A 23469-nucleotide genomic window follows, 5' to 3' on the forward strand; every position below is an offset into this window, starting at 1 on the left:
TCTGCCCAACCAGAACGGATAACAATAAAGAGTTTGTGCAATTAATTCATTTTCGTAACTAGTTAGTTTCATCAATTTCAAAAGACACAGATACTGAAATAACTTTCTACTAAAAACAACAAAAGACATTTCAGTAACATTATTTATCCAACAACCATGAATCTTAAGGCCTTTTGAGAGCCCACACTCAGAAATCTTTACCATTTTGAACCACAAATTCTCATAGGAGGTTATTAAGAATATAGGCAGTGGAATTGCACAGCTGCTCCTCAAGTCATACTAACCTCCAGACAGATGCTCTTCGTGTTCATGTACTGTGATGAATGCCAAAGAAACTATCAGAGAACAGATTGACTTAGACTAGACCACTATCCTCGGAGAACTGGTTTCAGACTTTCAGAAAAGCTGAGGGGTCACAGAGGAAAGTGCAAAACATGACAATGTGAATAGAAAGAGCTGGCTTTCAGATAGATTTTTTTTTTCCCTCAAGCATTTCAGAATGCATCTGTTCTTGGAGTGCCAGAAAACAGCACTAAAGCAGATTTCCATTGTATTCTGTGTTTACTTATTTGGATTTTCTGCAACTAGCTTGGCTGCTCTATTTCATTTCAGTCTGACTCACAAGAGATTCCTAGGCATTTCTGTGCAGATCCCGTGCACATTCTCTGGCTGCTGCGATCTGCTACTGCCTGTGTTGGGAATCCTAGTATGCAGCAGTAGGAGGACTCCAAGCAGCAAGTCATTCCCCACAATATTCTTCCAGCCTGCAGAGGAAGCCTAAAGTCAACTTAGTTGTTATGAAACTGAGAGATCACACCTGCTCCTCTCCTCTGAGACTCACAAGAAAAATCACATGCCATCATAGGTTTTGAGTCCAGAGCATGTCAGTCCAAAGTGAGGTGTCATCTGTGGTACATCCCACTGTGGACTTTACTTTTCTGACCTCCATAACCACAGCAGATGTTCTTATTATGTTGTTATTCTGAGGAAGGGGGTTTGTTGGCCTCTCTGGACTCCCGGGCTCTCATCCAGTTGCAGCTGTGGAAAAAGGATACGTATAATAATAATGGAATCTTCTTTCTGTCGTTTCAGCTTACATCATCTTGGCGCTAGTAGTCAAGGTAGCATTACCCAGTCCATCACAGGGTTTCTGAAAATTCTTTCTCCAAACCACCACCCTTCCATTTCCACTGCCACACTGCTTCTGCCCTTATTCACCCCTTCCCCGGTAGAATTATTTCAGATTTGGGAAAAAAAAGTTGTCTCTCTGCTGAACACTGCATTTCCTCGGCTCATAATTTCTGCATGTGCTAACTGTAACAGAAACCTGATTCAATCTAGTTATGCTGTGCCCATGAAAAAGTCTTGCAACATGTTGCTCACAGATAAACAAATGCTTACACCAGTTCTTGTTCTACGAGCCATTTCTTTGGTTTCTACTTCTATAAAGAGCAAAATCTAAGCTGTTCCTACCAATAACTCAAACATGATCTCAAGATGAACATCCCTCTACATATAACCCAAGCAGATATATCCCTGAAGAATCTCATCCGCATTGTGGTATATCTTAAAATACACTTGTTCTGTGTATCATCCCTTCTTTTTTGGAATGATAAATGGAAAAAAATGTCTATTACAACTCCACATTGTTATGCAAGCAGTTCCTGGTTACTACATATAGACAGTACCTGCAGAAAGGCACAGGATCTATGAATAGAAAGACTGATGGGGAAACAGGGCAAGCTTGGGGTAAGGAAGGGTAGTTTAAAGTATGCTATGCTATAATGATGGAATAAGCTGTCATATATGTATAACTCTGTCCTCACAACTCTGATTGTACTAGAATTTCTTAGATGATGCCATCCAGACAGGAATGATTATTGCCTCTTTCATCTGTAGAAAGGCCAAGTGTCAGGTCCTGCACTTTGGCCACAGTAACCCCATGCAGCGCTGTAGGCTTGGGGCTGAGTGGCTGGATTACTGTGAAGAGGAAAGGGACCTGGGGGTGTTGGTTGATGCTTGGCTCAACATGGGCTGACAGTGAGCCCAGGTTGCCAAGAGGACCAATGCCATCCTGGCCTGCATTAGAAATACTGTGGCCAGCAGGAGCAGGGAGGTAATCATGCCCCTGTACTCAGCGCTGGTGAGGCCGCATCTTGAGTACTGTGCTCAGTTTTGAGCCCCTCACTACAAGAAAGACATTGAGGCCCTGGAACGTGTCCAGAGAAAAGCAACAAAACTGGTGAGGGGTCTGGAGCATGGGCCTTATGAGGAGCTGCTGAGGGAGCTGGGATTGCTTAGTCTGGAGAAGAGGGGGCTCAAGGGAGACCTCAGTGCACTCTGCAACTTCCTGAAGGGAGGTTGTGATGAGGAGGGGTTTGGCCTCTTCTCCCAGGCAACAAACATGGCCACAAGTTGCACCAGAGGAGGTTTGGATTAGACATAAGGAAAAGCTTCTTCTCTCAGAGAGTGGTCAGGCACTGGAATGGCCTGCCCAGAGAGGTGGTGGAGTTGCCGTCCCTGGCAGTGTTTAAGAGGCGTCTGGATGAGGAGCTACGAGATACAGTCGAGTGGCTTGTGGTAGCAATGGTAATGGGAGAATGGTTGGACTAGATCTTGTAGGTCCTTTCCAGCCTTGTGATTCTGTGTGATTCAGTGAAATGCTCAAGCAGAAAAAGAAAAGTCATTTACATTAGTTTACATTAGTTAAACATTAGTTTAGTAAAATGTAATTGATGAAATAAATGAAGTTGCTCTTGGTGTATTCATCCATACTGATCAAAACAAATACCTTTCTTAGTCTTCCCGTATCTTACTTGAAAACATTACTCTGAAAAAGTATGTTGGTAGAAAAGGCCACTGTTATACACCGAGAAAGAATGAAAATAAAATGTCTGTAACTGAAGAACAGGAAAAATAGCTGAAAGGAACTGCAGTTAAGTAGATAGCAAACAGATTTGATGAATGCAAGAAATTGCAATGATTTTTCCTTGTTAGTAACATTTTAAAATGTTGCTATCTATGTACTTGCGCTAAGTTAGCCATTCAGCTAAAACTAAATATAATTCCTAGCCCAGAGAGGAAAATTCAGAAATATGAACACCATCTTCCTATAAAAATAGGGAATCCATAATCATTGCCTCTGGCAACAAACAAGATGTGAAAGCAGACTGTTCTTGATGTGGTCACTACTTGACCTTAAAAATCCAGTATTCTCAACCATTACTTTACATAATGGGGAAGCATGGAGGCAGCTATACAGACTTCTTTTCTTGTTACAAGTCAGTGATCACTGTTTCTTCCTTTCTTGCTGTTTCCTGTACCTGTCAGATTCCTCAGGGAAGCCATCTGCAGCATGGACAACCCAAGCAGTTCTTTTTTTCTTCAGCTTTGTTTATGTTTGCTATTACTTGAAAAGTTTCCTATCTTACTGCCAAATAGCACTTGACAAAAGCCCTCTAAAGAGAATAATAATAAAAAAGCTGAACAGAAGGTGTTTAGTCTGAATACTGTCTTTGTTTCACCAAATCAAAGTTTCATACAACTTCGTAAGTTGCAATCTCAACACAAACGTCAAAAGACTCCTCATATTACACTTTGGGATACAAACACTGCTTTTCTGTAGAAGAATAGCTTTCCTAGCAGATAGACCATTGTGGAAGAGATTTTAAAATCAAACATTAAGTAATATGCAATTAGAAAAGGACAAGAAATAGAAGGCATTTAACAGTTATGTAGCTGCATTTTATTGTGACCAGGGTTGAACCCCTGTATTTACAGTTGGGGAGAAAGAAAATATTTTCCTGACCACAGCTGAAGAGAGATTCTGACAGAGCTTTCCTGCTTGCCATCTCCCATGTCATCAGTGTTTTCTGGGAGAAGAATTTGAGGTGGTTTTCCACCTAAGTGGTTACAGCTGTTTCCACAGGATCAGTCAGATGGAGTTTCTGCCTCTGTTTATTTTGGCTCCGATTTTCGGCTGGAGCCCGGCAGGATGACAGTGTTTGCTTAGGGTCTTGGGACTTTGAACAAACATTCCAGAATTTCTGACTTCTTAACATTAATGTTTGATGAATTCTGCTCTTAATTTCTTCTGGAAAAATGTCAAGCCCAATGGGGATTACCCTTAGTCTTACAACAGTCTTTTCTTTTTTTTTTTTATTCCCCCCCCCCCCCCCCCCTTTTTTTTTTCTTTTTAAGAGAAGAAGAGAAAATAATTTGTAGCCTGTGAAAATGAGCATGCTGTAAAAGCTGGAGAATAAAGTTTTCTGAAATGGCAGACTTCAACTCTTTCATAACTTTTTTCTTGATAATAATACTCTGCTTGACAGGAAATATCCACTGAGGTATACCTACAGCTAAAACATCTGTAAAAAGGTGTTCCATATAGGGCATTAATTGAGAAAGTTATTATCTAATAGTTAAGCAACACTTTCTCAAAACTTGCAAGCATCTGTACACTACTGTTGAAAGCGAACTTTTGAAAACAAAATAACAGCCAGGTGAAATTCTGACCTCAGTGGAGAGAATAGTTTTTTTTTATTTGACTCCAGCAAGGTCAGAACTTCCTCTTGAACAGCAGAAAAGCAGAAGTCACAGAAGTATATTAACCAACTTACAGAGACGGATAGACAAGTGCATTTTCTAGAATATGAAAAAAAATATGTAAATACGCACTAAATTAAAGTATATTCAAAACTATGTTCAATTAATATAGTGTAATATATATATATATAATATAATATATTATATATATGTATATATAATATACTATATATATGTAATATAGTGTATTATATGGGCTGGCTACTGATCTATATACCTACTCATCTTTAGTTATCTTTAGCATATATTTAATCTGTACCCTTGCATTTAGCTTTTCCATGCATGAGAGCAAGAAAGGACTGGAAAAGTTTTGTGGATGCAAAACTTTGTGATTTTACTTCCAGGCTCAGAACGGACAGATAAAATCATATCATTTATTGACACAGACACCACAGTACACATCCCTGTGGGAAGTAGCCTTTAAAGATGCCTTCCCTGGGTCTTTTCTAAAAATAAATAGCCATGAGCCCTCAGTTATGAACTTGCTGTCTTGAACCAATTACTATGTAATTGTTATAACCTGAAAGTCCTAAAGAGGAAGTTGATTCTTTCCCACATCTATAATCAAATTTAATTTGCCTGTTGAGATCTCTATGCAGTATTAACCAATCTTTCACTTCAGAATATGAAATTACTCATAAATTTATCTTTTTGTCTTGAAAGGAGAATTCTAAAGAGTTTTTGTCAGTTCTGATTCTCACATCCTGTTCTGAAAGAATGAAGAATGGGATGGTAGAACAAGGAAATATAATGTGTGATCGCCATGAAAAATAGATGCTCTGAGAGAAAGCAATCAGGGTGTAAGTAAATGAGTGTGAGGCTCTATTTTTTAATCTAAAGGCCAAGGGAGGAAAGGAAAAACAGAGGGTGAAGAAGGCAACACAAAAGGAGAAAGGAGGTGCTCAGAACAATATTTTGGAGTTCTGACTTCTCTTTCCCATGGACAAACAGTGCATCTGTCCAAATGACTTCTAGAAAAGGAGAAAGATCCATCCTAAAAACACTGTTGATTTTCACAGTGCATCTTCTGATTAGCCACTCAAATTTTCATGGGAGGGAGGAACTTACATAAATTCTTTGGCTGTACATTACCAAATAGCTAGACCAGACCCTGAACAATGAAATGCAGTATCTGGAATACTATGAAACATGGTCAAAGTCAGATAGAAGGTTACAGTGGATAGTAGGGGTTTGAGTATACACTTCACTTGATTGCACAGTTGAACAGAATAGAGTTATTGAGATGTTAACAAAAGGAAGGACAAAAACTATTCATTGAATTCTCACGACTTGCTGTATAATATGTAAAAAATTTTTTTTAAAAAATCTGATGTAATATTTCCTTCTTTGGAACTTTTCTTTTTCTATAAGGATAAGAACTTGTAATAACAGTTAAATGGGGTATAGTAATCAGGAGCTGAGGTCGCAGTGGAACAAAGTATACAGCACCAAGTGCATGAGATGACTGAAACATGCATCTCATGGCTTTTTTTGATAATGCTCTGAGCAGCTCTCGGTGACACAAGTAGTTTGTCTTTACAGCAGGTCCTTAGATTTTTAAATAGCAAGAAGTTAGAAGATCAGCAAATAGGGGGAAAAAAAGAATCTTTAACTATGTAGGTTGTTCCAAAAGTAATGCCTCCTATTTATTACTGTGGAAACTACAGCAGATACAAAGAGCATAACACTATCTGATAGAGAAAATTCTCAGCTACAAAATATTTTTTTTTCAACATAGTAATCACCAATAACTATGTGTTTTTGCCAGTGATAAATAAGAAATTTCATGCTGTGCTCAGAAAAAATCTGCATGGCCATCTGGAATGTGACTTGTCTTTCATGTCACTGTGACCGGTGATAAAACATCCACCACCTCACTGTGCTCACATCCACTCTTTGGTCTCCATAAACATTCAGCAAGTGGTGATGAATGTCAACGGATACCATTTTTTCTATATTGAGGAATTCAGTGATACACCTTTGCTTTATACCCACTTCCGCATCAGACGCCATTTTGTCAGACTGCCCCTCTGTGGCTGTCAGTCCCATGGCAACAAAATGTAAGTGAATATTGAAGGGAAGGTTCAACTCTACTGCCACACCACCAGAATATGACTCTGAACCTGTGGGTCAACAGAATAAAATAGGAGGCATTTCTTTTGAAGCAGCTCTCATACATTAGTGAAGGTCTGTTCACGTTCCAAATATTTGCCAATTGCACAATTAGTAGAGGAAAAGGTTAGGTAGGTTAAGATCAGATGTAATTCAATCAAGAAGAATGTGAGTGTGATACTTGTAAAAAGAGAACCAGACAAATCTATTGCAGAGTTGATGTTCCTCTGAATGTGATTTGGTAATGTATCATTGCAATATTCAATATTCTCAATGTTTTGATCATAGAGGCTTGCTATATTTGTCCTCTTTTGTTAGATTATAAAGAGACTTTTGGAAAATCTTTTAATTTTATATTGAAGCCATGTACCATTTTAAACACACTGAATCCAATCTTCTAAAACCATTAAGTGATGGTTGGACTAGATTATCTTCTGGGCATTTTCCAACCTTAAGGATTCTATGATTTAGTGGTCCTTAATTTTCAAATATATCCTTGCAAGGCACTGAACTCTTAAGTAGAGTTTAGAAACAAGGGAGTAGCATAAAACTTTGTTCTACCAAACTGTGTCTATAGTACATCATAATATGAAACAGGACTGATGAAAAATATGAAAAACATGTTCCAAAACTAAATGTTCTTCATTAATAATGAAAATATTTGTTATTTTTTCCAAATATAGATGGAAACAAAAGCTTTTCTAACTATTTCTACTGTTACTTTATATAAGAGTAAGATACAACTCTCTGAAATGAAAAAAGAATTTTATTATTCCTTAAGCATGGCTGAGGAAGTGGGCATATGACAACAACATCAAGGAGTATTGGTTTACATATCGACAGAAGATGATACATAGAACTGTAGAATGAAAATGAACTGAATAAACCAGGAAAAGGTTTCATTCAGAGACAAGCACCTGCAGTATTAAAGCTGCTATATAATGCAATGTTACAAATATCACACTATATCAGCAAAATACAGGAAAGCAAGAAAAATAATTTTATGTCTAAAGCAGTATCATCATCTGTTGTAGAACCGTTTGCAGTAGATAAGTGAGTAATCTGGAAGGAGAAATGGTACGGGAAGATACAGATGAGTCTGTTGCTGTCTTCATGAGGCTGATTGTTGTCCTGTCAATTACAGAGTAGTAAACAGTATCAATCAATAAGAGCTGGTAATATTTTTTTGCACAACTAAAGAAAAACAAACGTATAATGAACAGGAATATGTCTGCTGCTTTAAAATACTATAAATCTGGGACAGAGGAAATAAGGGAGACATCTTCAGTCACATATTATGAAAGTGTCATGCTTGGCACATACCTCCGTCACCCAGGAATCTGGGAGTAGCATGTTTTTATCATCCAAAACGATAAAGCAATATTTAGATTATTTAAAGTATGTATATGTACTGAATGTATAAACATCATTGTCATCTATAGGAGTATCTATAAATTCAAGTCCTAATTGAGCAAAATGCTTTAGAAGGTTGGTCTTGGAGATATGCTGAGAAACTATCTCTGGAAGTCAGACTTGAAGAGCACTAGCAGCAGCATGTGAAAATACTGTCACTGTCAGTGGATTTTAGCTGCCAGAACAGATAGCTTTAAAAATCAAGTGTTTAATTGAAACTCTTAAAGAAAATCACAAGAACTTATTTTGTGCATTATTTAATGAAAGAATTACTGAATTCCTCTTTTTTGGGCTACTGGTACAGACGATGATCATCAAATTCATATTAGGAAGTGCAACTATAGTTTAAATCAGAGAAGAAGACCTGTTGGAATAAAAAAGACAAAGAAAATATTTTCAGTTGCACTGAAAAAAACACTAATCACTCTAGCAAAATGATTTGGAAAATGCATTAATTGCCATCAGGAAGACTGAAGGGCACAAGCACCTCTCCATAGCTAATCATTATTGGTTGACTTTGTAGAAGTCATCAAATTGTGGTTATTACTAAATGGAAATGCAGTGGTAAGTTGTTTTCTTTTCAGACTGATTTTCTTTTGCCTTTTCAGCAGCAGCTTGCATCAAATACGAGACTGACATGTCATTGCTTCCTGTCATTCATATTGTTCACTACACTGATTTGGTCATCTCAAAGCAGGAGAGGTAAGGCAAAAGTATGTGCTAAACAAGTGTGCTACACCAGTCAAGACTGTAAATAGAGACAAGCCTTAAAGTACCTCCCACTGAACCACATAAATAGCTTTGTTGAAACAGAACCCTTCTCCAAGAAGAAAAATGCTTCCAGCTGGACTACAGGTTTTTAAAAAGCTTACTGATTTACACAAGGTATTCTTAAAACAAAGTAAGAATAACCATAGATGAAGTGTTTCTCTCCTTTAGAAGCATTCATGTTGAATTGATCTTGTTTTGAGCTGCTTTTAGCATTCTCTGCCACAGCTTAACAGCTTCAAATATTTATTTTAAAAGCCAGAAAATTATTGTTAATTTTATGTTGGCAAACAGCCAGCTCATGCTTCATTTGGGAGTTAGCAGAGAGAGACAAGTATAAGAAACATCCTGCTATCTAGTGGGTTGGTAATTGTGTTATAATCAATTTAACAAATTGAGTGTAAAGAAAAAGTGCTTCACAAAGGAAATAGCTCAACATTAGTCTTGAATCTCAGGCAGTCAGCTAACCCATTTTTATATCAGACCTTCTCCTTGTCCTGTCAGGGCTCTAATTCCATATATTCCTCCACTACATTTTTTTTTCTTTTTTCACACTCTTCCTGTCTCCCCCCAGTTTCCTTCAGCCTCCTGCTACTCTGCCTCCTTCCAGATTAGGTGCCATTATTCCATTCATAGGTGCCTTCTCCTGTTAAAAAGAGAGTTACTCTACCTCATGTATGTCTAGAGAGGAGATGGACTCCAACCAATTTCTTTGACTGCATATGCCTAAGGATGGTTTGGGCAATACTTTTCATACATTAGTGCTTTCTTGTTTAAAACAGAGAGAATTTTGTCTTACTCATTGAGAAGGACAAAGTTTAGTCCATTTCAGGATTCAGGAGAACTTAGTGTATAGTTTGGACATGCTGATTAGGACTTGCTAATTTGGACTTGTCTGTGTCTATTTAAGATGGAGTACTGCAAAGAAAATATTGCTCAATACATGCTAGCTCCCACAGCTTTCATGAGTTCACCAGTGAAGCTATGCCCACTGATGTCAAGGCCAGGGTAAAGCCAGCTCAGATAGGGAGGTAGAGGATTACAGGTAGACATTAGCTACATCAGGTTTGCACACGAAAGATTTTTTTACATTGTGGTTAACGATTTCCCTACCATCCTCATGCTACTGTCTCACAAACTAATTTACCTCTACTCATCTGTAAATATTTCTGAGCCTGTAGCTTTTATTTATCTTTAAATTGATGTTAATTTACAGATCTTTTCATGACAGTAGTAAACTTTCTTATATATAAAAAAAAATTCACTTTCATTAAATTTGAACAAAAATTATATGCCCTAGTAAAGTGACTGAGCTCTCCTACATAAGTAAATGCATTTATCTGTCCAGAATTTATTTCAATGAGCAGAAGGGCTTAGTCAAATATTAAAGTCAAGTTTTTCAGAAGGAACCTGTTTGCCTTCAGCTTTCACTGGATTTATCACAACTCCATTTGCAGCACATTTTGGAAGAACATATTTTAAGACATATTGCTGTACAACAACTAAATCTCAGTGCTGATAAATCACAGATCTCATATCTTGTCTAAAAAGTCAAGAAAAAGAGGAAGGAAAAGGGTCTCTGAAAACTCTTAAAGCTGGCTAAAGGAGGCACATATGGAATTTCAGAAGGATCATACCTCTCCTAACAGTTAATAACAGCTTTCACTTATAAAGCAGTGCTTGTCAAGATGGATCCCAAAGCACTTTACAAACTCATACTACTATATGCACACCACCACTGAAATGCAGTAAGATATTCTCTGGGAGAAAAGGGCAGCTGGTATTGTAGAGCAAAGGGCTGTGTGACATTGGATACGTATGAGGGTTCAGTTGTTATTAACTGGAATACTAATTCACATTAACAAAGAGCTTGCTCGGGTCTGTAAAGGAAAGAGGCATCTTGACACACAATTGGCCTGCAGCACTCTGAGTGTGAAAGGAAGAAAGATTTCCTGACAAGAACATAAAGAAAAAAGCATACCCTCTCAAAAAGCATCAGGGAAATCTTTAATGAGCATGGGGCCATAATCAAGGGAAATACATTTTACCTTTGCTGACAGAAAAACACCGAGCGTACTCGCTGATTTCAGCCCAACTAAAATGACATATACACGGTTTGGTCATGTGCTGTTCCTGTTGTGGTTACATGCATTACAATCCTCTCATTCAGATCACTCAGTCATTTTTGTCAAGGTTTTGTCACAAGTTGAGATTGAGAACTGGATGAAGAAGTTAGTTTCAGGAAAAAAATAAATTGAGACAGAATTGTAAAAAATTATCACGTCATAGAATGAAAACTTGTTGCTTGGTATCCATGGTAACTTCAGAAACCAATGCTCTTTCACAGCCTTGCTGGGAATCATGTAAACTGCTTTGATAAAACATGAATCGTGGCAGATGGATATGTGAAAATAAAAATAACTTCATATCCAATCTATTGCCCACATGGGACACCCTTGAAATAAAGCATGAGTTATATAACCCTAACAGGAATCATTTTGTTCTGCTACTGAGACCAAGATAGAGACAGCTTTTTTTTTGCCATACATCTCCACAGAGGTAAGAAAGGGATCAACAGCAACAGTGTAGTGATTAAAACCCAGCAAGCTAATGCACCTGGCACTTTCTGAGTATTAATTCTAACACTCATCTCTACGTAAGAAATGCTATGATAATCCTGTGCCAAGAACAGGACTAGGTCTGGGCTTTAATCTCATATCATGGATAGGTACCTGATACATGATGTAGGCTGAAGCCACAGAAATGTTTTCTGTAAGCAAGAATCATAAAGGAACCATGACAGAAATGAAAACTGGGCCGAAGCAAAGCAATTTCCCCCAGGCACCTACAATATTCCTCCATGAATTTACATTAAAATATTATTTCATCTGTGAGTTCCTTCTGACCCAAAATATTCTATGATTCTAAGTTGTTTTGTTTATGTTCTTTTTTGGTATTGTTGGTGGGTTTTTTTGTTTGGTTTGGTTTCGTTTGGTTGGCTTGTTTGTTTTTTTGTTTGTTTGTTTGTTTGTTTTTTGCCTTCAGAAGAACAAATCTACCCCCAGATCAATATAAGCTGAATTAACTAGATAACATTAAGACTCACAAAAAGTTACAACCCGGGTACACAAACACCTGATTGCCGCTTACTGCTGCAATCTGTTCTACATAAGTTTGCTGTTAGGAGAGCTATATACATACATATACATACATATATGTGAGAGTGTGTGTGTTATTATAATTTTACTTGAATACTGATGTATCTGTTGCTACAGGGAACGGAGTCAATGAACTTGGGGGACAGTTAGGACTTGCTTCAGGTTCTGAACTGGCAGTTCTGATAAACAGAGCTTATATTTATTCAAAGGTTTTGTGGTCTGAGCAGACAAGGGCACCTCCCAGGCCAGGAACATTCTCTGTCCAAAGCATGAAAAATACTTCAACAAAGTGGCTCTTTGCAAAACAAGGCTCAAAGTAGCGGGCATTTTTTGTATCCTGATTCTGTGTTCTCCTGGAAATTAAACTGAATCTGTCAAACCCATTTTGTACAATCTGTTAAGAAGTCATCAAACAGAAATGACCTTTGATCTGTACAAATCTGAACACATTAAGCCAAAGGAACCAGATTTTAGAAAATGAGGAGTTTCAGATAGAGACTTTGAATTAACATCACAATCCTTGAGGCTGGTTTGCTTTGCCAGTACTAAAGCCAAGAGGCATCATTCACAAGTGGCAAAACTATCCTTTTTCTCAGAAATATTCACAGCATTTAAAAAAAAATCGTAATATTCTTATCAGGTAGTAATATGTACAGTCTGTCTACACCTCAGGCTTATCATATCACCAACAAAATCAAAGCAAACAAATGTCTAAAACATGTGCTTTGCAAATAAGACCTCTTCCACTGGAAATGCCATGTCTCCTGCTCATTTCCCTCTCTTCTGGAGAGCACCTTGACCCTTTCAAAAAATGCAGCTCACATGAACCCCTGGAAGAGTGGTTTTAAGTCAAAATGAGGTCCAGTTCAGAAATGAGGTCAAACACAATTATATGAGTGAAACAGGAATAGGCTGTGTAAACACTGAAGGCAAATTCTTATTTCATCGTTGAGGTGCTCTAGGAGCTGAGTTCACAAAGCTGTACTGCTAGTTCATTGTAAATGGAGAATATTAATTTATATTATCCCACACCTTGCACAAATCAGATATTAACTCAACAGGTGTATGAAAGTACCTCGAGATATATTAGGGTTTGAAGCCCATTTCTTCCTTTTGCTGGGTCCTTACCCGTTGTCTTCTGAGCAAGCAGTCTAATTAATGGCATGTAATTGTTTTTTATTTTATTTTAAAAGCAACTTCCAAAATTTAATACTCAGTGTTCCGGTTACATAAGACCACATCTTGCTTTTCAGCTGTGTTTTGCATACTTGAAAATGTCTGTTTCATCATATGACCATATGAATTATAGCAGTGCTGGAAAATGGCTCTTTGAAGACTATGGATTTCTTCCTACTTACAAGCTAGGAAAGAACTGTTTTCTTCTTCACACTTAGACTTTTTATTCAAGTTCTCCTATCCAGTCTCTTTGGCTCCATCTTGTGATATGCTTGTATTAGAGTCTGTACGTTGCAATCACCACCTCCTTTTTTGCTTTTTCATAAAGTCCTGTGATTGTTTTTTGTTGTTGTTGTTTTGTTTTGTTTTGTTTTTTCCAATAATCAGAAAGTTCAATTTGCAGCAGCTCAGGGCCCTGAATGGATTTTGTATATCAGCTTCTATACAGAAAAACAGTGGAAGTGGAGAAAGCTCTAGCGATGTAGTCCCTTCAGATTTACCTCAACATAAGAAATTAATATTGACCCTTTTTTTCTTGAAGCATTAAGAACATTAGTAGTGCAGTGTACATATTTTCAATAATAATGAAAATGACAATATGATTACTTTTTACCATGTTTTTATGTGAAGGCTCAGATAAGCTTAATATGACTGATTAAAATTGTACAGATAATACTTTTGAGACACTAGTAATGTTGTGATCTTAGTATAATGTGTTTTTATAAACTGTGTGAAGGAAGTGAAGCAAATGATGATGTCATATTTCAAAGGTAGTAAATGTAGTAGTGTGTACTATTGACTAGTGCATGCCATTTCCTGAATACTACAGTTTTGTATAATTCCAAAACTATATTGGTTTTGTTTGTCTTCCTTGGGAATAGAATAACTGCATAATTATAGTTACATACTAGTAGCATTGAAAATTAGCTGAAAGAAAGAAATACACTCCTGAGCTACTTTAAACTCTAAAAATATGATGTAGCATATGTCAAGATTCAGTCCGCATCATGTTGAAGTTAAAGCGTGTTGCAGAACATACTGAGCCTAGTTCCAACCACACAGACAATGGTAAAATTTGGATGCAAATTTGTTGAAATCACTGGTATGAGACAGAATTTTTTATGTTGATAGTTTGTCATGTAAGGGATTTTATGGTAAGGAAAATAAATCTCCTATTTCTGCCTATTTAAAAAGACACTTTCATAGCACATAATTTTTATTAGGCTTTGTGTACATACAACTGCAATGAACAAATGAACAAATATAAACCATTAACATTTTACACAGCATTTCTGAAGGCCTCTTCAAGACCTGGTATGTAACCTGCAGGCTTATATCAATTTGGAAACACACCTCAATTGTTTTGCCACAGCTTTACTATTAGCCCAAATGAAAACAAAACACAACAAAACTCCATCATCTCTTTCCACGTCATTTAGTTTTCTTTTCTTTCAACCATTTTCCTGTTTTACTTTGGAAATCTCTTTACTTGGCTTTCATATTTCCTGCTTGCATCACTTCCTGTGCATCACTCGCATCCTGTTCATCTCTCCCTCACAGGTGGCATTGCCTTTGCTAGAGAGACTTTGCTTTGTTTATTGCAGCACTTCCTGCTCTGCTCCCTGCCTCCCTGGGGCCCAGGAGCAGTCCATTTCCTTGGGAACATTCCTGTCCTGAAAGGAATTGTCATCATCCTTCATTGCAAGTACGTGAAGGCCTCTGCTATGCATAAGACACAAAGAGAGGAAACAAGGGGAATTTAAAACTTTTGAGGAATATGGTAATTTATGAGGGACCCACATTTAGAAACAAAAGCCAGCGGTGGCATTAGAGGGTTGAGAATAGTTTCCTCAGGAGAAATGGAGCTGTTGACACCATCTGCCTTTTACCTCCAGTCAAGCTTATGAAAATAACTTTCACCAGAGGGGCTAAATGAAAAAGAAGTATTTCTAGGTTTCCTAATCACAGTATGACCCAAAAGCAAAAGAACTGCTGTTGGCTTCACTGCATTTTCCAGGAACTTACTGTAAATATAGATGGCTAGATCCGTCTTGTTACATGTCTTACATGCAAGAAAATGAATGTTATGTGAAGGGAAAAATGATGAAAATAGTGCAAAGAAACTTGTCAAAGAGAAGCTGCCTTTTCAACAGTCACTGGATCTGTTGTAACACACCCATTTCTGCATGTAATTGTCAGATGTTAGCACTCAAAACACCAACAATTGTTTAACCTATAATTTTGTTCTCAAAAAAAAAAAAAAAAAAAGTTGACTTTTCCTTTAGAATAGAGCGACAGCATTCTATTAAGATACTACTACAAAGGGAGCAGGGACTACTGACATCAGCAATTCCTTACAAACTTCAGTTTCTACCCATGACTGTTGTTGAAAATAGTTCTACCTTAAGTTCTGTCTTGATCTTGCTTTCTCCTCTTCTACTCCATGTGTGCCAAAGAAAGTGAGTCACCATCAAGAAAGCAATTGAAATATTCTCTGATAGGAAATAATGTTCTGCGGGGAGATTCCATGAGACTCACGAGGTTAACATGCATTGACAAATTCACAGAATCACAGAGTGGTTAGTGATAAGTGTCATTCGGTATACGAGCAGTCAAACAAGCTGCTTTTCATCCCATCAGGAAACAATGAAATAAAAAGTGTTCCACATATACCATCACTGCATTTTAAATACTGACTGTTGAGCAACTGCATAGGCAGATCCAGTCCTTTGTGGCAACTTTCAGATATGCTCCACTTAGACACCAGCTCTGATTTGTTTACATTAAGTGTGTATGTTTACCTTAAGTATGAATGCCTTTCCAAAGAAACAGGTGAAAACATTCATTTTGGAGAGCTGTGTATTTCCACAACCAATTCTTCTCTTCATGCCTTTTCATCTCAGAGTTTTGGCTGAACTTTGATGGACATGTGCAATATGTGCTTTCATGTATGAAATACTGTTAACTCAAACTCATTGTATTTTTACTTCTTGTTTTCATAAAAATGTTTTGGCTCTTTGCCTGACCTAAAGAGGCAGGAAATGGGAGTATCAAAGATCTGAAAATCTTTCAAGGAAAGGAAAGGAAAAAAAAGAAAGGATACATTCTGCCTAATGCAAAACATTCTCTCACCATTTCTATGCTATTTTTGTGCAATTCTGTTATGCTTCAGCCATCCTCCTCAGACACCCACTTGGCTCCTCAGCACATTCCTGATCACAGAGTGATGGAAGGGTGGGAGCACACCCATGGTGAGATTCCTTCCTCTGCATCACATATGAATATACTGTGCAGTCTGGACATACGGCAGTGTTTTCATTGTCATACATGTGAGATCCTGACCCTGTCTGGCAGGACAACACTACAAACAGGAAAACACTATGTACATGCCTTGCTGAAGCATAACTCTCTTATATCTCTAGTTTTCACTTTACAGAGACCCTGAGATGAAACATCTCCAAAAGAGTGATAGCTCTTGTTCTGACACCTCATGAGGTTTTCTTAAAGGTTTCACTAAAGCCCTTGCTACTCTTAGAAGCCCCAATCATTTGAAATCAGTTAGTCTGAAAATCTCATGTATCAGGGTTATCATGCTCCCACAGCTACTGTCAATAAATCCCTTTGGTGACAGGTATTTCCTGGGAGCAGAAGGCACATCAGTTAGGCTCTAGTAATGAGTTGTCCATGCAGATCAGCAGCTAAATATCCCATAAAAGAGTATAGTTACTTCCAGCTGTGACTTTTAAAAATGAAACACAGTTTTGGAGACAGGAAAATTTTCTTTCAAGTTCATACCTGAGGTTAATGATAATGTTTACAGCACAGAAGTGAGCTGGACCAGATGTTCTTCAACACAACTCTATAAAATATGGCAGGTGATCTTAATGTTCTCAGTTCCCATGTTTCTCAAGTCAGCAGGGAGGCTCCCAGATGAAATCAAAGCTAGCAGCAAGTAAGAGGCTGGTTATAAAATAAGTGATGTGAATTCTTTTGAGGACTGCACTGTCTACTTTATTTGCTCCTTTATCAGGCAAGGAATTGGATACAGCCAATGCAAAACTGTCACTCTCTCACTTTTACCTCCTGAATCTTACTTAAGCAAGAAGCCTTTCTGAAGGTCAACAGATCTGCGTTAAGCAGAGTATGCAAGACTTCTATAGTGTGCTGTTATGGCCATACTTTTTCCTTTTCCTTTGGCTGGATGTTTTCTTCCCTCACTTCCATCTCAGTTTTCATTCTGCAGTTTGTTACCATTCTCTTCTGGAACATAATGAAGCTATTATTATGAAAACTAGTTTTGAAGATACGAATTTGTGCATTATTTCTGTGGCACCACTATTGATTTCTGGACTAAATTGTGTAAATATAGTTGGGTTATATAGGTGCTGAATTGGCATTTTTAGGTAACATTTCCTTTATTTATTTTTTTGTCCTGCTACTAACCATAGGCTTATATTCTGCATGGACAGAAAAATCTCTTGCAGAAGCAATACTAAAAGGAGTCTTTGAAAGTGTTGCTTTAACTCTGGCCAGTATTAACTGCATTGGTTTGCATTTTTCAGACCTTCCTCACTGTTTCCCTTGTGACAGATGTAATGCACACAGTAGAGCCAAGTATTTACAGTCATCTCTTTTCCCTCCTTTTTGGCTTGTGCACACACCCCTGAGGAGTGTGCACACAAAGCCCAAGGAAGCCATTAGCTTAGGGGTTAGTGAATACAAAAAGCATGAGATTTACAGAACTTGCCAGCAGAATTCGTTGTTCAGCTCCAGAATACATTATGCTGCTTCTTGTTGTGGTCTAGGGGTTAAAACAGGAAAGCAGGATTCCAGGCTTCTGTTTGCTTTCCTGCAAATTGTCTTGTCTGAAAGTTTCTCTGCCTCAGTTTACATTTTGTAGACTAATAACTGTAATTAACCTCCCCCCCACAAACTGCCAGAACTTCTGGTACTATTTGGAACCCCCAAAAAATGCTAGGAAACTTGTTGGAGAAGCATATAGGCAGTAACCTACAACATACAGGCAGCTGGGAAAGCACAGGAAATACAATAGAAAAGCAAGTCTGTGCAAGAAAGATGAATGCTTATGAGAGCTGTTTAAGAAAGAGTTGCTACAAAAGTTATTCTTTCCATTTCTATCAGTGTCTAGAGCTCGGAATTTCCAGAATGCGAACATAGTACTCATCTACTTTGGCCCCTCCTATCCCTAGCCAGTAAAACAGAAGTGAATTCCCAAAAGACAGAGGCACACGATTTCCTCTGAAGATAAGTATTTAAATATGTACATATATATGTATAAATATTCTGTGGATGGCAGGAAATTAATTCTTTCTGTTCTCACTGACCTCATTGCCAGAGCGGGTGTGACCTTGTTAGCGCAACTGACATCTGCTCCCCTGGGACTTCCAGACTGAGCACAAGATGAGGAGAACCCTTTTCTCCTCCATCCCTTCCACCAATGAGTGTTCTATTGCAGCACAGCACCAATGCTCAGAGGAGCACCATAGGTGCAAGCAGGGCAAAAGGAAAGTGAAAAGTGAGACCTGCTTCCAGCACTTCCTCTCATTGCTATTGGAGCATTAAGTCTACAAAGGAGCATCATCCCAGCCACAACAAGAGGAAAAGAAGCAGGAAAGGCCCATGAAATCACAAGTTTCCTCATTTTAACTTCATTTAACATGGCATGCATCTGGAAAACCAATACAGTAGTCTAAGAGTTTTATATATCTTGATTGCTGCTGTTATTCTCACTTCATTCTGGATTATTCAGGTATAAAATCCACAGGGCTGTTACCATCTTGCTAAATTCAAATCTTTCCACACACAGCCTGTGTTTGGCCCACATGATTCTCACATGATTGGCATATGGATCTACAAGGTGGTTTGGCCTTAATGGAGAACCCTTGCGCCCTTGAGAGTTTGCTGCTGCACATTTTTAACAACTTCTGTCCTTCTGTCGTTCCTCTAAATGCATCTGAGACCTTCCATGTTCCTTTCACAACAGCAGAGACAGGCTCACAGGGGGTGCATGTCATCCTCCTCTGGACTCAAAGGAGCTTCCAGAAAAAAAAAAGTTTTGTGCTTCATATTGTACCTAAAAATTCATACCTGGGAATATCCTGGAATTCACACGTAACATAGGCATTATGTCCATGTAATGGCTTCTGCTTAATGGATAATCTGTAGTTCCTTAGCTCCCTTACTTTATGCTTACTGAATGTTGTATTCTGGTTCATTTTTCTGCCTTAACATCCCTGCTCTTGAGTGGCACAAGAAGCATCTTGGATCTCTTGGACTTTAGAGAATATGTGTCATTTGGCCTTACTTGCACAAATCAGTTCTACAGTAGTGGATCTCTCTTTCCATATTTGCAAAGAGACTAATACTACAGATCAGATGCACAAATGTTTTGAGAAAATATGTGCATTGCATCTGCACCTGTTTTGCCAGACATTGAGACTGTCAGTGAAAAAGGCTGCGTACTCTGATGTCAGAGGTAAACGTTCTGCAACACACTGACAGTTGGACGCAGGAAGAGCCACAGTCTGCAGCTCAGGATTGGCAGGAATCTGAGCCAGTGCCATGGCAACAGGCATCAGTACCTGTCAGGAGCTGGGACGTCATAGTATTCACAGTATGCACTATTGCTGTGCATTTGTGTCACTGACACTGAGGTCACACTGCAGTTTACAATGTAAAAACATGCTGATGGTACAGCATCACTCTCAAGTGGACTTTGGCACTGAAACCTGTAAAAACAGATTCAAACTGCATTTAAATCATACCTATGAATGCCTGTAAATGAAAATAAAACCTGGTCATGACTGCAGGGATTTTATGGAAGAAAAGTCATAATCATTATTTGCTAATTGCTAAGCAATTGGCCAGTTATGCTACAGGACTTTTGAAGCAGGTTAAATTAACTAGAAGACAAAGCAGATTCATAAACAAAATGGCTGGATGTTGAGGAACCAATTAGAGAAGGAAAACTGGCAGCAGCCTGGGAGGCTGTCAGCAGTCAGACTGATATTAGAAGGAGGCTGTTTGGAGCAGAGCTGTCTTATCAGCTTGCCTTGTTAAGTATGAGCCAACTATCTGGATTTTAAAATATGAAATTATGTGTATATTTATTTAGTATATTTAATAGATGTGGTGGCATGTATTTTATAGAATTATATGTTATGTATGATACAATTTATATAAATTTGCCTGTTTTAAAATTTATTTCTAATTAAAACTCTTGCTTAAAAACCACATTTGAAAGCACAAATGCATGGTATCTTTTGAAAGCATTTATCCTGTATCATTTGTACTTCTCTAATCTAAGAAGAGAACACCCTGTAACACAAACTCTCATCCTTTTAGGGTTGTAACAGTATGTAGCATCGTTTGACTGCATGCAATTTTTCCTCTTGAGATTGGATTTACAATGCATTCTTTTTCACTTGAGGCTACAAACCTAAACTGCTCAGTAACAGAGACAATCTGGAGATAAACTCCATAACTAGCAAAACCTTCCCAGTTACACAAAGGTAACGTTTATCTCGAGGATGCTTCAGAATGGAGCCATTGTTGTTTTAGCATTTTCAAGTGTCGAAGGGTCATATTCTCCTGGAATAGTGTTTATTAGTAAACTGTGAGTCTGATTGGTTCATGTAGCTTACAGTAGTGGTGGCCTCAGTCTGGGAAACATCACAGGAAACCATAAAGCCACAGTCAAATGTGTCATTGCTAGGATTACTCAAGACAGGTATAAAATCTGCTGAAATTCAAGAAGGATCTTACACATTCTCTGACCTTCTTGCATCAGACTTATACTTCCACTCTGATTTTGCCCTCGCTGAGAACCAGCATTACAGGAAGAAATCTCTTCTGAAACAAATTGGAAGGCAGAAATATTGAGGCAAAGCCCAAAGACTTTCCTGGGCATTACTGAAGAGAAGTTCTGCTCTGCATCACTGTAAGTCATGTGCATACAAGAAGTAATGCTCTCTTTTAAGTGTCTTCCTTCATGTGCTCCTTCATCCTCTGAAGAAACAGTCATTCACTTCCAGTAAAATCAAAGGAAAAGTTAGGAAATCAAGGAGGATTTTCAGCAAGATTGAAGAGCTCTAAATCAGCCTTAGTAAAAAATATTACTAATTTTTCAGCTTTATTAGTTTTAGTGGAGTGAAAGATATTTATGCAAAAGACATGGATGTATGTAAAAATATAATTGCTGTAGAGGCATCTTTACACCTTGGGTTAAAAATGTATATATACCACATAATTACCTATTACCCACATTACTCCTGGTGTTCTGATTGTTTCTTTTTAACTTCTCAGCCAAAAGTTTCTAGTGAAATCATTGCTGTGGCTGAGCAATCAGCCTGTAATCAAGATTTCCTGACACTAAGGCTTTAAATATATATATTATCTCCTGGCTTGATTGTAGAATATGACCAAACTTATCTCTGTCAAAATCCCAGTTGAAGTTGCCTAGCAGATCTGTATCCATTTAATGAAATTGGAACCTTGCCAGTCCTCATCCACTTAGTGAACTCAGAGCATAGTGTCCATTTAGATAAAGTCTGATTTTAGTCAGTTTCCAAGTAAAGATTTTGTTTATTCAGTAAACCCCTTTCATTTCATCTATGAATTCACTTCAAATGGCCTGTGAATTCTCATTTGGTTGTAACAAGAAAATAAAACATTATCTCTGGATCTATGGTTGCCCTGAGAATGTGAATGGGGACAATGTTGGGAGGAGGAGAGAAGTTGCAGTACGCAGCAAAGCCTAGTATAGTTCTGCTCTGCCCAAGGGCTTGGTGTGAGCTGCCTGGGCTGAAGTGCAGACAGCTGTGCCAGCTACCCATAGATTCATAGAATGCAAATGGTCATGTAGAGTTAACAGACTGATAAGCATAACCTTCTGAATGAAATATTAGTAATTACACACCGTGATAGAGAAGGCCTGCATTAAAAATGCATTTCAAAGCAGGTTATTTTTTTCTTCTTGTTTGTTTGTTTTGGAAAGGAGAGGATGAGTTAATTTTTAGATGTGCTTTCCTTTGGCATGAATACCCAGTAGATATTGCCTTTTGAGTGATATTGACAATTGAGTGCACATTTTCTGCTCCAATTCAAGTGGGTGTGAAAAGGATGAAGACCAAAATGTGAGTTGTCAATAAGGATCTACCTTGATAATCTGTAGTTTTGCACATGTTAAAGATAGGAGAAGACATAAAGGGATACAGTTGTCCTTCACAGTAGATTTATCACAGAAAGGTACTTCATCAGCATCTCATTAGTAATCACACCTTTGGTCTTCTTCAGGTTTTATTGCAATGAGATGTTCTTACGTTGCTGTTAGTTGTGCTTGAAGAAAATATTTTTGCTTAACATTCAAGCTTCAGTAAGAATTAAAAAAGGAAAAGAGGGCTCAAAGACACAAGTCCCTCTGTCACAGCCATCCAAAAAGTGACAAGGCAAAAATATCCCCATTATAAGTGCAAGAGGAAAAGATCACAGAATCACAGAATCACAGAATGTCCTGGGTTGGAAGGGACATCAAGGAGCATGAATCTCCAACCCCCCTGCCAGGCAGGGCCACCAACCTCCCCATTTACTAGACCAGGTTGCCCAGGGCCCCATCCAGCCTTGCCTTGAATACCTCCTGGGACGGGGCATCCACAACCTCTCTGGGCAGCCTGTTCCAGCACCTCACCACTCTCCTGGTAAAGAACTTCCCCCTAACATCCAACCTAAATCTTCCCTCTTTCAACTTAAAACCTTTCCCCCTTGTCCTGCTGTTACCCACCCTTTCAAAGAGTTTACTCCCTTCCTGTTTATAGGCTCCCTTCAGGTACTGAAAGGCTGCAATGAGGTTACCCCGCAGCCTTCTCTTCTCCAGGCTGAATAAGCCCAGCTCCCTCAGCCTGTCCTTGTAGGGGAGGTGCTCCAGCCCCCTGATCATCTTTGTGGCCCTTCTCTGGACCCTCTCCAACAGCTCTCTGTCTTTCTTGTACTGGGGGCTCCATACTTGGACACAGTACTCCAGATGGGGCCTCACAAGAGCAGAGTAGAGAGGGACAATCACCTCTCTACTCATGAGAGAGTGCACCCCTCTCATGATGGAGCCCAGGATACCATTTGCTTTCCGAGCTGCAAGAGCACACTGCTGGCTCATGTTAAGTTTGTCATCCATCAGGACTCCCAGGTCCTTCTCTGCAGAGCTGCTCTCAAGGACTGCTCCTTC

At 38.4% G+C, this 23469-nt stretch overlaps 2 long non-coding RNA genes across 3 annotated transcripts in view; one reads left to right on the forward strand and one right to left on the reverse strand.

Moving 5' to 3' along the window:
* The window catches only part of LOC101751140, a 119405-nt gene that overhangs the window by 73873 nt on the left and 22063 nt on the right, over positions 1-23469 (forward strand). Inside the window, exon 1 of one of the 2 annotated variants that reach the window (XR_005858659.2) lies at positions 21062-21192. The exons of the other annotated variant lie outside the window; for it this stretch is intronic. This is a non-coding gene — a long non-coding RNA (uncharacterized LOC101751140). Of the gene's footprint in view, positions 1-21061; positions 21193-23469 lie in introns of those variants that run through there. 2 annotated transcript variants of the gene reach the window in all.
* The window catches only part of LOC112532117, a 214778-nt gene that overhangs the window by 21121 nt on the left and 170188 nt on the right, over positions 1-23469 (reverse strand). The window lies entirely within an intron of this gene.

This window comes from Gallus gallus, chromosome 3 (assembly GCF_016699485.2).
Source record: "Gallus gallus isolate bGalGal1 chromosome 3, bGalGal1.mat.broiler.GRCg7b, whole genome shotgun sequence".
NCBI lineage: Eukaryota > Metazoa > Chordata > Aves > Galliformes > Phasianidae > Gallus > Gallus gallus.